The sequence below is a fragment of the Porites lutea genome, chromosome 4 (genome assembly GCF_958299795.1).
Source record: "Porites lutea chromosome 4, jaPorLute2.1, whole genome shotgun sequence".
Classification (NCBI taxonomy): Eukaryota; Metazoa; Cnidaria; class Anthozoa; order Scleractinia; family Poritidae; genus Porites; species Porites lutea.
In genome coordinates this window covers 28,067,644-28,081,170 of record NC_133204.1, presented here as the reverse complement: position 1 = coordinate 28,081,170, position 13,527 = coordinate 28,067,644, and positions in this window count along the sequence as shown.

Below are 13,527 nucleotides of genomic sequence, written 5' to 3'. Positions count from 1 at the left end.
TTCTATTCTTAAGGTATACTACTTTTAGGAAAAGGTTTTTTTTTTTAACAGGAGGGGATACCTTAATCTAAGAAAATGTTTAACAGAACGAATCTTTTAATTTATATAAGCAAGTTTTTGGTTATCGTTTTCCTTAATGTATGTAGAGTTGAATGTGAGACTCAGTGCCCGCTAAATTTTTGCACTACTTTCAGCATAGTGGTCATTAAACTGCTTATGTGATCATTGAACTACTGGCGTGGTTATTGAACTGTTGTGTGGTCATTGAACTACTGGCGTGGATATTGAACTGTTGTGTGGTCATTGAACTACTGGCGTGGTACTTGAACTGTTGTGTGGTCATTGAACTACTGGCGGGGTTCTTGAACTGTTGTGTGGTCATTGAACTACTGGCGGGGTTCTTGAACTGTTGTGTGGTCATTGAACTACTGGCGGGGTTCTTGAACTGTTGTGTGGTCATTGAACTACTGGCGGGGTTCTTGAACTGTTGTGTGGTCATTGAACTACTGGCGGGGTTCTTGAACTGTTGTGTGGTCATTGAACTACTGGCGGGGTTCTTGAACTGTTGTGTGGTCATTGAACTACTGGCGGGGTTCTTGAACTGTTGTGTGGTCATTGAACTACTGGCGGGGTTCTTGAACTGTTGTGTGGTCATTGAACTGGTTGTCTTTTCTGAGCTGTGCACACAAAACACCAAAAACCGAAAGAAAAAAAAGGATTCCGGTGCCCTAAAGACGAGCCCCCGCTAAAAGGAGAATGTTGTAAGTCATTTTCATGGTTTATTCGATACCAGACGATTAATGGAGAAAACACGGAACACCCACTGCCTCTGTATTGAAGTACTTATATATGGGTTAATTGAATTCGGTGCGGCAATAACAGTAAACCGGGCCGGGGCCCGCTAAATTGACCAATCCCAGCAACAACTTAAAAAATGGCTCAACTGCATGTAACTGATAAGCAATGATTCTCCAGCAACATTTGAGTGCAGACCATAATAGGTAAGTAATGTGCAAGGAAATTGTTCTACTATGCATATTGTTCACGTCGAAGACATCTAGTGCAGGTCATATATAGGCTTTATTGATGTTATTTGATTCACAGCAAATAGAAACCAGCTCACATATAACACTGTTGTTTGTATCTAACCTTTGTTTACATATTTCCATCTTTATAACTAGCTGGTCAAAGGCAAAATCCCTTTGCATGTGAAAAAGCCTTCTCTGGTAAACATGTTTGTGGTTTGTGGAAAGGACGCGTCCATGTCCTCACGCTTTATCTGGAAAAACCAAACGACCAAAAAAAACACTGCCGATTTAAACACAGTTTTATTCCAGTTTTACCTAATACCTCAAAATCGTTGAATTGATTCCTGTTGAGCAGTTAACTGCCATTTTGATCATCTGAAATGCCGTGCTTTAGGTCTTACGACTCTATTTGCTTTTTTTTTTTTTTAAATAGACGGGCCTCTTTTTTGTTTTGTTCTGGTTATGAGGTAGCCATGGGACGTATTTCTGTATATTTCTGGTAAACTTGTATTTTTCTCTTTAAAAGCTGAACTGCGCTTCCTTGACAAACATGATTGCCTGAGATTTGAACGTCATTTAAACTGTTAAATTATATTTCTCAAAGGTACAAATCTACAACAATAATCATGCAGTTTATATATATATATATATATAAATAAATGACGTTACTTGACCAAAGCATTTTTATTAATTTTAATGTTTTTTTTTCTGTTTTTGGTTCCAGTGCAAGACTGAAAAGCTGCAAAGCAAAAATGTAAGAGCAAAATGGCTCAAGTCAAACCAAGTTTACGGTGGCACCGGTCAGGCCTAAAGGGTGGATAAGATTTGCCTCGTTCTTACATCACAACAAATCGATCATTTTCCTCTTAGACCCGATGATGTCACGAGCAAGCAATAACTCATTCACCAGCCTCCTGCTTGTTTAATTAACTACAATTGCCAGGAGTAAAATGATACCGGAAAGATGACCAAATCCAAACAGTACAACATTATTAATATCGTACTTTGGTTTTCCCAGACCCATGAAAAACTTGTTAAATGTTTCCATAAATTATATACTATATCCTATACCAGCTTAGCACTTGAATTTATACTGCAATGAAATATTATAGATTATTGCAGATTAAAAGTGCTGTTTATATGTCGCGCTAGAACCTTATGAAATGTGCTGTCAAGCCCAATGATGGTAGCATTAAAAAAAAAAAATGATGTTCTCATCTTACATCAGTAAGTTAAATGCGGTTACATGCTAACCATGCCTTACCATCATGCTTGCCTCTAGAAAAATATCTACCAGAAAGACCTGAATGACTCTGTTACAGGTTTTAGCGCAACAAGCTTGAGTTAATCATACTAGGCGATAAAATAGACATAAAATTAATGTACATATAATAATGTTTAAAGTTGTCAAGCATAAAACTATTTCTCGACCAAACTAAGAAAATCGTACTACAGATAAATACTCTTTATAACTAAGCAATTTTACTCTCCCTATATGCAAAACTTTCCCAGGAAGTAATACTGAATTATTTAAAATCCTGACGGGAAAAGCACAAGAGTAGTAACATTTGCTTCACCCGTCTTTTGAACTACTGTAAACTTCGTTTCCTTGCAAACACAATTGTTTGGAAGTTCTTTGTCATTTAAAACTTCCACAATCATCAGTAAACTTAACTACAACACTCAAGGCTACAATCCTACAACGGGTGTTTCTGATTGGTTTGTATAACGAAGCAACTGATAGTTTCTGATTATAAATACGTCTTTTGACGTATTTCAGTCGTTCCTTTCTCTTCGTCTGAGTATGTTCTTTTCTGTTTTACTTTTTGTTGAAGCTTTTTATCCCATTAAAATGCCTATATAGGAAAAAAAATAACTTTCACAGTTTCCGAGCCGAAATTCGAATCTCACCTGGGAAACCTAATGAAGAAAAAAAAAAACAACAAAAAAAAACACTTCCTTGAGGTAAGCACAACGATCCAGTTAAAATAAGAACACTACTAGTGAAAAGGAATTTTGGAAAATAAAAGGAATTAATTTAGGGTCTATTGTCGGTCCATAGAAAGTTGGATACAGGTTTTGTACTCTGGTTTGAGAAACCCTAAACGAAAGACCCCGACAAATTCTCCTTAAGCAAAAGACGTTAGTGAATCAACTTATGCATTTGGAGAATTATAAATTCTGTTGTAAACAAGTTAAGCTAAGAAAGCGGGTACTTGAAAGGTGATCGGTTGTCATTTCTCTATTCATTGTTTTGGACAGCCATTATATTGTCACTGCCGCATTATGAGAACCTAAAGTGATTTGTCCTCTGCTATGAGGTACGTTCTGCAGGAAAATTGTCAAATTAAGATTCAGGTGTTTCGAATGTCGTTCTGTACAACAAGACTACACTTAAGTCTGTAAGTCTCAAATCTTATGTATCTACACTCATCTCACTAAGCTTAAAACCACCTAATTTCATTTGAACTGATCAACGAAAACTATTAGTACAGTCCAACCTGTATGTGCGACCACCGTTTCGCAAGCGATCAGCTCCCATAAACGACCAATTATCCAAAACACCAAAATTTTCCCATTCAAAGCCTTTTAGTTGGAACTTTTCGTAAGAGAACGCAATCAATTTTTAGCATGACAGTTTAAGAGTTTTCCACTGTTCTTAACCTGTTTAAGCAACTGCTAACTGATACAATGGTCTGATCTTTGTGTTCCCTGTATGTACTACGCTACTCAGAATATGAGCAGAAGTTTTAGAGAAAAAAAATAACATGGATTTACATATACTATAACCTTAAAATGCAGTGCAATATATTCTTTGAAAAAATTAGATGTATCCGAACTTCTCAGTCCTGTCAAAAGACCTCCTTTGACTCTCATAACTGACCGCACCATGGAAGCGACCACTTATTCTTCGCAATTTAGGGGGTCACTTACGGGAGGTTCGATTGTATAGGTTAAATTAGAGTTAGTTAAGACCCCTTACCATTATCAATAAATTATTCTGTTAAATATTTTGTACAACTTGGATAAGTTGCAACTTGGAACCAAGGTTGCTGTCAGTAAGAGGAAATATCACTAGTCATAACATTTACTGACTCAAACGAGAGAATGATTTCAATCCTAATTCATGATTCTATACCTTACTTTACCTAATGCTAGATAATCTATTTTTATCCTTCTTTAAGGAGAAAGAAGACGTAGTGGAACTTCATTTTTAACTCGTCAGACACGTTTTCACACTTAGGGTCGGTCATTTAAAGGAGTCTAATTTAGGCCGCAGTTTAGAAAAGCTTTATCCCTCCAAGCAGATATCTTCCTCAGTGGGTTATTTTAAGAAAATGAGTTCTTTTCCAGTGCGCACCTCATGATCATGCTTTCAAGAAACCTTTCACGATAAAAAGTGTTGAGATAAAAGCGTTGGGCAAGCTGAAAATTGATGAGAACACGGTTTTCTTAAACACTGGCTAAACAACAGTTTCTCTTTCAATTGTCAAAAGGCCCTGTTCAATGGTTTTCTCGTCAGTTGTTGCCTCCTCTTGTTCTCGTTCTGCACGATCTTCAAGAGTAACATCAACTGCCCCACTCTCCCTTAAAGTACTAGCAATCGTTGGCATCTCGAATTTACCAGTTTGCAGTTGCTGCTTTAGTATGTTCGTGCCAGTTAATCCACTTATCTCTCCTTGTAGTTGATTAAGAGGCAATAGCAAGGCCAGGCAGCAGGATAATGACCACTTTGGATTCTTGCGCCATTCTTTTACAAAGTGGTAAATATACGCCAGATATTGCACTGAAACAAAATAAACACTCGTTCAAATTAAGACTTGGCCTTTATAGATTCAATTTATAGCAACCTTTCATCACAGAGAAAAGACCTGAAGGCGGTAACTTGCACGAGAATAGTACAATGGTGATAATGAGTTTAAAAAACTATCTGTTTTGACAAAAAGCCTTGAAAGAACTGATTTAACAGTTAAAGGTAAATACCCGAAGTGCTAAAGAAGTAACATAATATTGCAACGCACCCTCGTGGAATAATTGTTAATTATTAAAAACGCCCACAAAATCTCGTTGAATCTCCCCGACTAGAACAAACCGGAAAAGACAAGGGACTTCCGCTATTCAGATGTCACACGTCTATCAAAACTTTCAACGCGCGAACGGACTCGCCTGGACTGCATGAATGAAAAATCAAAACATTGTAGCGATGAACATTAGTTTTTTGAAAACTCATCGGGATTCTACGATTTTACAGAGCAGAACAGCTAAAAAACCTGGCAGATAATGTGAAGGAAAATAATTTTTATGTGACAGCCGTCGAAATTACTGTGAATTTGAATTTTCGGTGCAGTTACAAAAGTAAGAACAACGGAGAAAAACTATTACCACGGTCGCTTGTTATGAAGTTGTTTGAAGCCACAAGCTGGTTTTGCTGAACGAGAAAAGAAGCTATACTGCTGCCTCGATTGCTCTAGTGAATGGCTGCATAACCTGTATTTGTAGCTGGTTACTTGTGATTTATATTCTTGATGTCGGATAAACAAGCCGCAGTTATCTATCGGCGAGTGACTCGATCGGCAAATGGCTTCGCAATCAGCTACGAAAGAAGACAATTGTTGTTTCTCCATGGTCAAGGTACTTTAGTTTCATGTGCTAACATGTGTTTTTCGACAAACTTTCAAACAAGCTCTTGTGGCTTTTTTGTTTATTTTTGTCTTTTTGCTTTAGATGAAATTACATTTCTAGTATTCTAAGAAATGAATTAAAACGATTTGCTTCGGGCGGCGTTCTATCCTACGCGAAAAAAAATCTTAGCTATTGTAGCTTCCAATTTTAAACTGACGCGTACACAACACAACCTCGTTCCCAGGGTTCTCTCCTACCCGCCCTACGGAGCGAGAGAGGGGGAGAGATTTTACCTTCAAAAAATTAACTCGCTTGTGTGTAACTCAAGATCGTAGATTTCTAGCGATTAGTGTCATCGGTTAAACCGGCGACAACGCTAGTTTTTGATTCCTTCTCTGGTAATTCACTTGTTTATCTGATAGTTTTGTTTAGGCAGAAATTTCCTTTAGTTTCAGTTATAGTTGTAGTAACACCGCGGCAAAACGCACTGCGCATGAGCACAAAATTTAACATCCGGTCAGCTTTTTATTTCCGGTCTAGTATATAAACCAATTGCGTAAGCATAACATTGCCGTCGTGCCAAGTTTGAAAGCAAAAAGGGAGAAACAGACAAAAAAGGGGGCGAAAAAAATCACTTCATTCGAAAGCTTATATATTTTTCTAGCGTCAAACTTTTGCACCACATGGTTATCTGTTTGCACCAACGGTGAAAATGATGTTTGAAGTTTGCAGGTCGCGAGCGCTCGACAAGACGAATTTGTTTTTACTGGCTTTCTTGCATGCTACTGGTTCGGCAGAAGTTGTGGGAGAAGGCGACAACTAAGAATAGAATAACAATACTTATGAAAGAAACCAAGATAAAGACGTCATCATTATCATTAACATTAAAACCAGGAAATAAAATTTTAGTCCCGGTTTAATAATTTTTTTATTATCGGAGAAAACAAGAGCTCAAAACAAGACATGGGCGGGATTTAACAACAACTTCGACTTTCATGACTGCAGTCACGAACACCCGGAGTTTTCAGTGCCGGGAAACTAAACAGTATAAATGACTTTCATTCAAGAAAATGCCTATTTAATTCTTTTACATGGTTGTTCTTTGGTTGAAGACTTCAATAATTTCAGACTGTGCGGCTCGGCTGCATCTCATGCAAACACGAAACTTCCAGCTGCTAAATACATGGCATGAAAAGTTCGACTTCTAAAAGCCATCGAACCAGCTTTCGCTCTCCCATTCTGAGAATGAAAAAAATTAATACACACAAGCTTGTAATGATAACATTTTATGTCTCAGTTTCAGCCAGGTTAAGTAAAAAATAACAGTCAAAAACTTTGTTTTCGTGAATGAAAATCAGTTTAACTGACGCTCTAGCGAAAATTACACACTGAGTTATTATCATCTTACCTTTTCTGAATCTATACGACTAATTGTTTCAGTGATCTGTGCCTGGTTATCCACAAAAGCAATTTCAATAACTACAAAATAGTCAAAAACACGAGCAGCGTGAATCAGAACAACTGAACCACAAGCTGCACAGAAGTCGAGAGCGCGCGGGAGACGTTGATCTGACTGGAAAGTGTGACTGAAAAAGAGACCGGAAATGCTCAACCTGGCGCATGCGTAGACGTTTTGCCGCGGTGTTAGTTGTAGTAGGGTTAGCAAATCTATCCTGCTGTTGTGATCACTGCGTGAACGTCGCGAGTAAACCAGACAAAAAAATGTGAGAAAAAGGACTCCTCCCTCAGAAATAATTGTTCTGGAGCCACGTGACCAGCGTTTTCCAGGGTCTCGTAGGGCGGGTAGGAGAGAACCCTGGGAACGAGGTTGTGTACGCGTCAGTTTAAAATTGGAAGCTATTTAATTTTTTTTTTGACGCGTACACCGACTATATATGGAGAGCATGGTATAAATACCTCTTATTAGCCGAGTTCTCGGTCCGTACTGTAAAATACGGATCCTCGTTGTTTTTCCATCGATTTATGCGCGGGCCATAAATCGATGGAAAAAAAACGAGGATCCGTAATTTACCGTACGGACCGAAATATGGCTTCTTCCTGTTTGGGGGACCAGAAACAAGTGCAGGACGCACGATTTGACAGTCATTTGACAGGTGTCAAAAAAGAAAGTTTTTATTGGCGCACGAAAACAATAGCACATAACAAAGGCTTTCTAAGAAAGTAAAAACAAATTCGCCATGCTAAAAGGCTTTAATCGGTCAAAACTAAGAGCACTGTAAGTTTTAGCTCTTTAATGTAACGCTGGTGTATTTTGGAAACCGGACATTGTGTCTGTCTGGAAGTCGTTTCCATCTTTCCTCCGTTTGTTTTTGTGAAAAAACACTGCAAAAGGCAAAGAAGCTTTTCAAGGTAAGTTTGTTGTCATTGTCGAAGGATTCGCTCGTTAATTGTTTTTGGGAAAACCTCTCTTTCTGCCAGTTTATTCTCGTCTTCAATTGTCATAATAGTGATCTGCGTTAAAATTTTCAAACACTGACTAGAAGTCTCTTCCTCCGTAAGGTTACGATTCAGTTTCTACAACAGTTTCGTACTCATTAAAAACAAAGCTACGTTAAAATTTGGAAAGGCAAAGTCAACATCCCAGTCCTCAGAGTTTACATACATATTTCAAAGTTCATTCGGTGGAAACTAAGAGCACTATTAAGTATTCACTCGTTAATGTGACGCTGGAGTCTTTTGAAAACTGGACATTATGTGTCTGGCTCGAACTCGCTTCTATCTTTCTTTCGCTGGTCTTTGAAAAAACACTGCAAATGGCAAAGAAGCTTGTCAAGATGATCGGGTGCAGGTATGTTTGTTAGCATATTTGTTGAAGGAATTACTCATTTTCTCTTAGGCAAAGAATCTCGAATCTCTGCCAGTCGATTTTCGTCTTCTAAACTGTGTACTACGATAAAATTTTCAAACACTGACTAGAATCCTCTTCGATAACATTACGAGTTAGTTTATTCTTCATCGCCTTCGTTCACAAATAAACAGAGTTTAAAATGTTGAAGGCCAAAGTCAACATCCAAGTCCTCAAGGTTGACAGGCGTCTTATAACTTTATTTAAACATTTTTTCCGAGGTAAAGAGATTTAGACCTCCGAAATGAGCATTTTCTTTAAAAATTTTGGACTGTATAGCAAGTTACGGACCGCAAATGGACCAATCGCATGGCGAAGACAGACTCAGCCATATAATAATAGCTCATATACCATAACTCGAACTCCCGCTAACTCGAACCAATCATCGTTTCCCCTCAGGTCATTTTCTATAAAATTTTACCCTCGATAACTCGAACCATGTTTTGAGCCCTTTTAAAAAAAAGTCGAGAAAAAGCCGTCTTCTCGCGTCCGAAACATTAAATTTGGGATTTCCCATTGACGTGTTGTAGGAGTATAGTTTACTAGTGGAGGCTGATGTTGATTGTCAGAGGCTACGGTAAAGCAGCTTAATTTTCTTCTCAAAACAGTAAAACGCATGCTCTATATATTTAGGCTATGTTTTGTTACGTTACGTTCTGATTTATAATCTAGAAGTATCTTTTAATTTTCACTTGACATTTCTACAATTAAATGTGATAAAAATGTTCACTGTGCAGTAAAAACTGTTTTTTACCTTACTCTCGGCTATTTTCTTCGAACTCCCGATGACTCGAACCTTTTTTCGATTTCCCTTGAAGGTTCGAGTTATCGGGAGTCGACTGTACATTCTACTCGAATTAGCCTACTGTACAGCTGTATGTAGCAGGTACTTACAGGGATATGGGCTCAAGAAAAAATGGACGTGCAAGGTAAACGTCCCCTCGCAGGTCCCCTTTTTTGAGCCCATGATTATTCCTTTCAAACACACACACACACACACACACACACACACACACACACACACACACACACACACACACACACACACACACACACACACACAAAACTAAGAAATGGAAATGATATTTGCTTGATGTACCAGCTATTGCAGCAGTGTGTCTTGATCCACAGCTAACTGTCATAACATCTAAATCACCAGGAAAGTCCACAGGGACAGGGAAGGTCTGACATGGAACTTTTCCACTAGTTGCTGTCTGCCTGTCATCATCAGTGTCATCATGATTGACAGACAAACCCAGCTGTCCTGTCTCGTTCCATCCCCACATGTAAAGATCACCACTTTCTATTAAACAGTAGATCAATAAACAAAACACAATGTGAATGAAACATGTGTTGGGCCTTTAAAGTGTATGTGACAATTTTTTTTATTTGGTGATAGAATCTTAACATGTTGTACTGATAAGGAAATATTGTCTGACCAACCAAAAACGCGAAATTTCACTTCCAGTGGGGTACAAACGATACAATCTCTCTCCATATCACATTTTGGGAATGATTGCAACGTCATTTCAGGACATTCCGTTTCACGGCAAGCAGATTTCCCAAGCAGTGTGTGGAGATTTTTTTGAGTTTTCCCTGACCTCTTTGAGTTAAAAAAGCACAAATCAAAGGAAAGTAGCTAAAGCTTGAATGTAAACATCTCAAGATAAAACAAGAATAATGAGTTCTGAAAGTGATACAAGACATTCAGACACGGAGTCTCACGATCACACGCACACAGTCACTAGTGTATTTTGCCAGTAAGATCTGGATGAAGATGAAGATCAAATTCACTATTCAGATATTTATTTTTTATGTCTTTGATTTGTCTTATTTTATTATTTCTTAGTACCTTTAATAGTAAGGGGTAACAGTAAGAAGCCGACCATAAAAAGTTTGAGGGTGGGGTGGGAAAAGACGAAAGACTGGGTGATTTTAAAGTGAACATTTCGACAAACAGTTTAAGTTTTCTCAGAGGCTAAAAAGCTGCATTTAAACAGCTGCTTTGATACCATTGCTCTAGTCATAAACAAGTCATCCTCATAGAAATACATGTTTAAGGAAACTAAAAAATACAACAAAGAGATATAAAGAAGAAAGGCCTAAGGAACAGGCAATGTTACAATGTAAGTAGAATACAAATTAGAATAATGGGAATTTGGAACCCAACAATAAGAATTTGTTACTCCATTCAAAATAATGTTCTCTGATAGTTGAAACCCAGTCTAAAATAATCCAAACCATGAGTGTGGGACTGCTCTACATGTACAACCATGTAAATGGAGTGGAATGGCTATGAAGCCAGTCAGACCTCTTTGTTATTGCATTTGTGGACCTGATGATGCACAATGTTCAAAAGCATCCCTATCATTTTGGTATTATCGCAGCTTGTGAACAAGCTCTCTAGGGCACTCTGGCGGTGAGGTGGGAAAAGGAAGGAGAGCTTGCAACTACTTACTGGTCTCTGGAATTTGACTATCTGCATCGAAAAAGTTGATGCGAAATGCTGATTGGATGACATTTGTGATGACGTCATTACCCTTGGCAAGTGGTTTTAAATGTTTGTTTACATTCGCGCTCGTTCTCACTTCGCACTGATTGGAGGAAATCTGACAGCTCAGTCGACGGGGAGCCACAGGGGAATTGGAGGTGGAATTCAAATTCCAGAGATATAGTTGCAAGCTCTCCTTCCTTTTCCTGCCACACTGCCAGAGCGCCCTGGAGAGCTTGCTCCCAGGCTAATTTTATTGACCAATTAAAATGTCGCATCAGTTCATTCAGTCACAATTTGTGAACAGACAACAAAAGATCAAGGAAACTGCAGCACCGTTGTTTCTATCTTTGTTGTTTGCCACCTTTCATAACCAGTCTCCTCGATCTACTAACTACGGTATGACCAGTAATCCCTGACTGAAATATTAAATAGATATAAATAACTGCGCAATTAAGAGAAGAAAACATTTGAAAAAATTAATGAAATCCACTCTTACCACTTATTGCTGCAGAATGCCAACCACCTGCAGATATAAACTGAATCTTGATTCCCTCCAGGGCTTGAATAACTGCAGCACTTTGCTCTTCAACGATTAAACCACGTCCAAGTTGTCCCCTACTGTGTGTAAATATTTTAAGTACAGTGAACACCGGCATATAAGAGCAAGTGGATTAAGAACATCAGGCTGAAAATTGGCCAATAAATAAAAGCTGACCATAATAATTGATTATATAAATGTATAATTATACATGAATATTAAATAACAAAGAATTCAGCCTGATAAAATAAAACATGTTGAGGTACAAAATAAGAAAGAAGATGCCAAAACTTAATCAGCCTGATGCCCAAAATCATGGTTGTGATATGCGGGTGTTTACTTTAGTCGTTTGTAACAAAGTATGTAAAAGACAACTTAAAACAAATCCAAATAATTAATTTATTACACCAGTGATAATTTGCAGTAGCTTAACTTGGATAAAAATTAAAAAAACAAAACAAAAAAGAGACGCACTGAATGTCCACACTGGAAAAGATTAAAATCCCGACTCACAAAAACAAGTGACTGCAAATACAACTGCAAACAGTTTTATACCCACACACAAAATTATACCATCACCAGAGTACAGTAGGCCTGTTTTTACAAGAGCATTTAAAATGTACAAAGCATTCTTTTCTTTCCTATGGTATTAAAGAAAGGGGAAATTTTCTGGCAACCACTTTATGCCAACTGGCGACCAAAAAATTTTATTACACAGTACATTGTCAGATGGCCCCTGTATTGAAAAGACAATTTCAGACCCTAGCTATCTACCTTCCATTGCCAAGACTGTAAACTTCCCCTGATGAAGACAAAAGCAGTTCATGTTCCTTCCCACAAGCAATTGATGTCATCTGTTTCAACAGGTCCATTGGTTTAAAGATCATTGAAGCTGATTTGTTTAAATCTTTGGTGGCATTCTGGTCTTGTTCATGTAATACATAACCAGCTTGGCCATCATCTGTACAACAGATATGTCTAATTTGAGACGGGAAAAACTTTGCAGATTGAAGAAGTACAATGTACAATACATGTACAATCAAAAGGACACACCCACCGCAAAAATAATATTGTCATTCAGGGTTGAACTGATTAAAAAAAGGTGAGTTGTGCATTTTCTAAAGGAGTTCCTTCAGGTGCTACACGATGTTAGTTAATTGATAAAAGCATATGCAATTATTCTGTAATAAGGGATTAAAATCATGCATGGCAAAATCTACAGTAATATATACTGGTAGACACTTGAACAGGTAACTTAAAATGAGCAAAAAACATTGTATTGATGGCAGTCTGATTTCTGTACAATATGTATGTTTCCAGGTATTTCAGAGAATGATCCTTATCCTTGATATTCTAAGCGTGAAGTAAAACTTGCCTGATAGAAGTATGCAGCTCGATTCTAAGCATCCTGCAGCCTTAAATTTTCTGTTACCGGCCTCAAATTTTCTTGGATGTGACTGTTCATTGGTGTAGTCACTCCAAAGAACACATTCGCCCTCACTTGTCAGAAATGCAAGTCGTCTCCAACTACAGCATGCATCTGTGACAAAATAATCTGGGAGGAGATTCTCTACTTCACCACCTTCTTTTGTTCCAGGAATCCACCCCATAGTTTGGACTGTCCTATTTTCTTATAGATAATAGATTATAATTTTTGAAATTAGATGGTATTCTGGCAACCATGTGAAACTAAAGATAATTATTTTGACACATCTCGTAGTATACATTGAGATTAATTCTGTTGAGTCCAGTCAAGTCACAGAGTTATAGATCTCACTTAGATGCAAGCTGTGTTACTTTGAGTTAAAGAGCTTTAAATATGTATATTTGTCGCGCTTAATGTATGATAAAGTGAGGAAAGGTCTCAATCAGTTTGTGCCGTTTTGAGCGTGTAAGATCATTTTCTGGTGACATGATTATAAACCTGTTAGTTCTATGCTGCCAAACAGCTAAAGTGGCCACGTTGCAGGTCAAAACT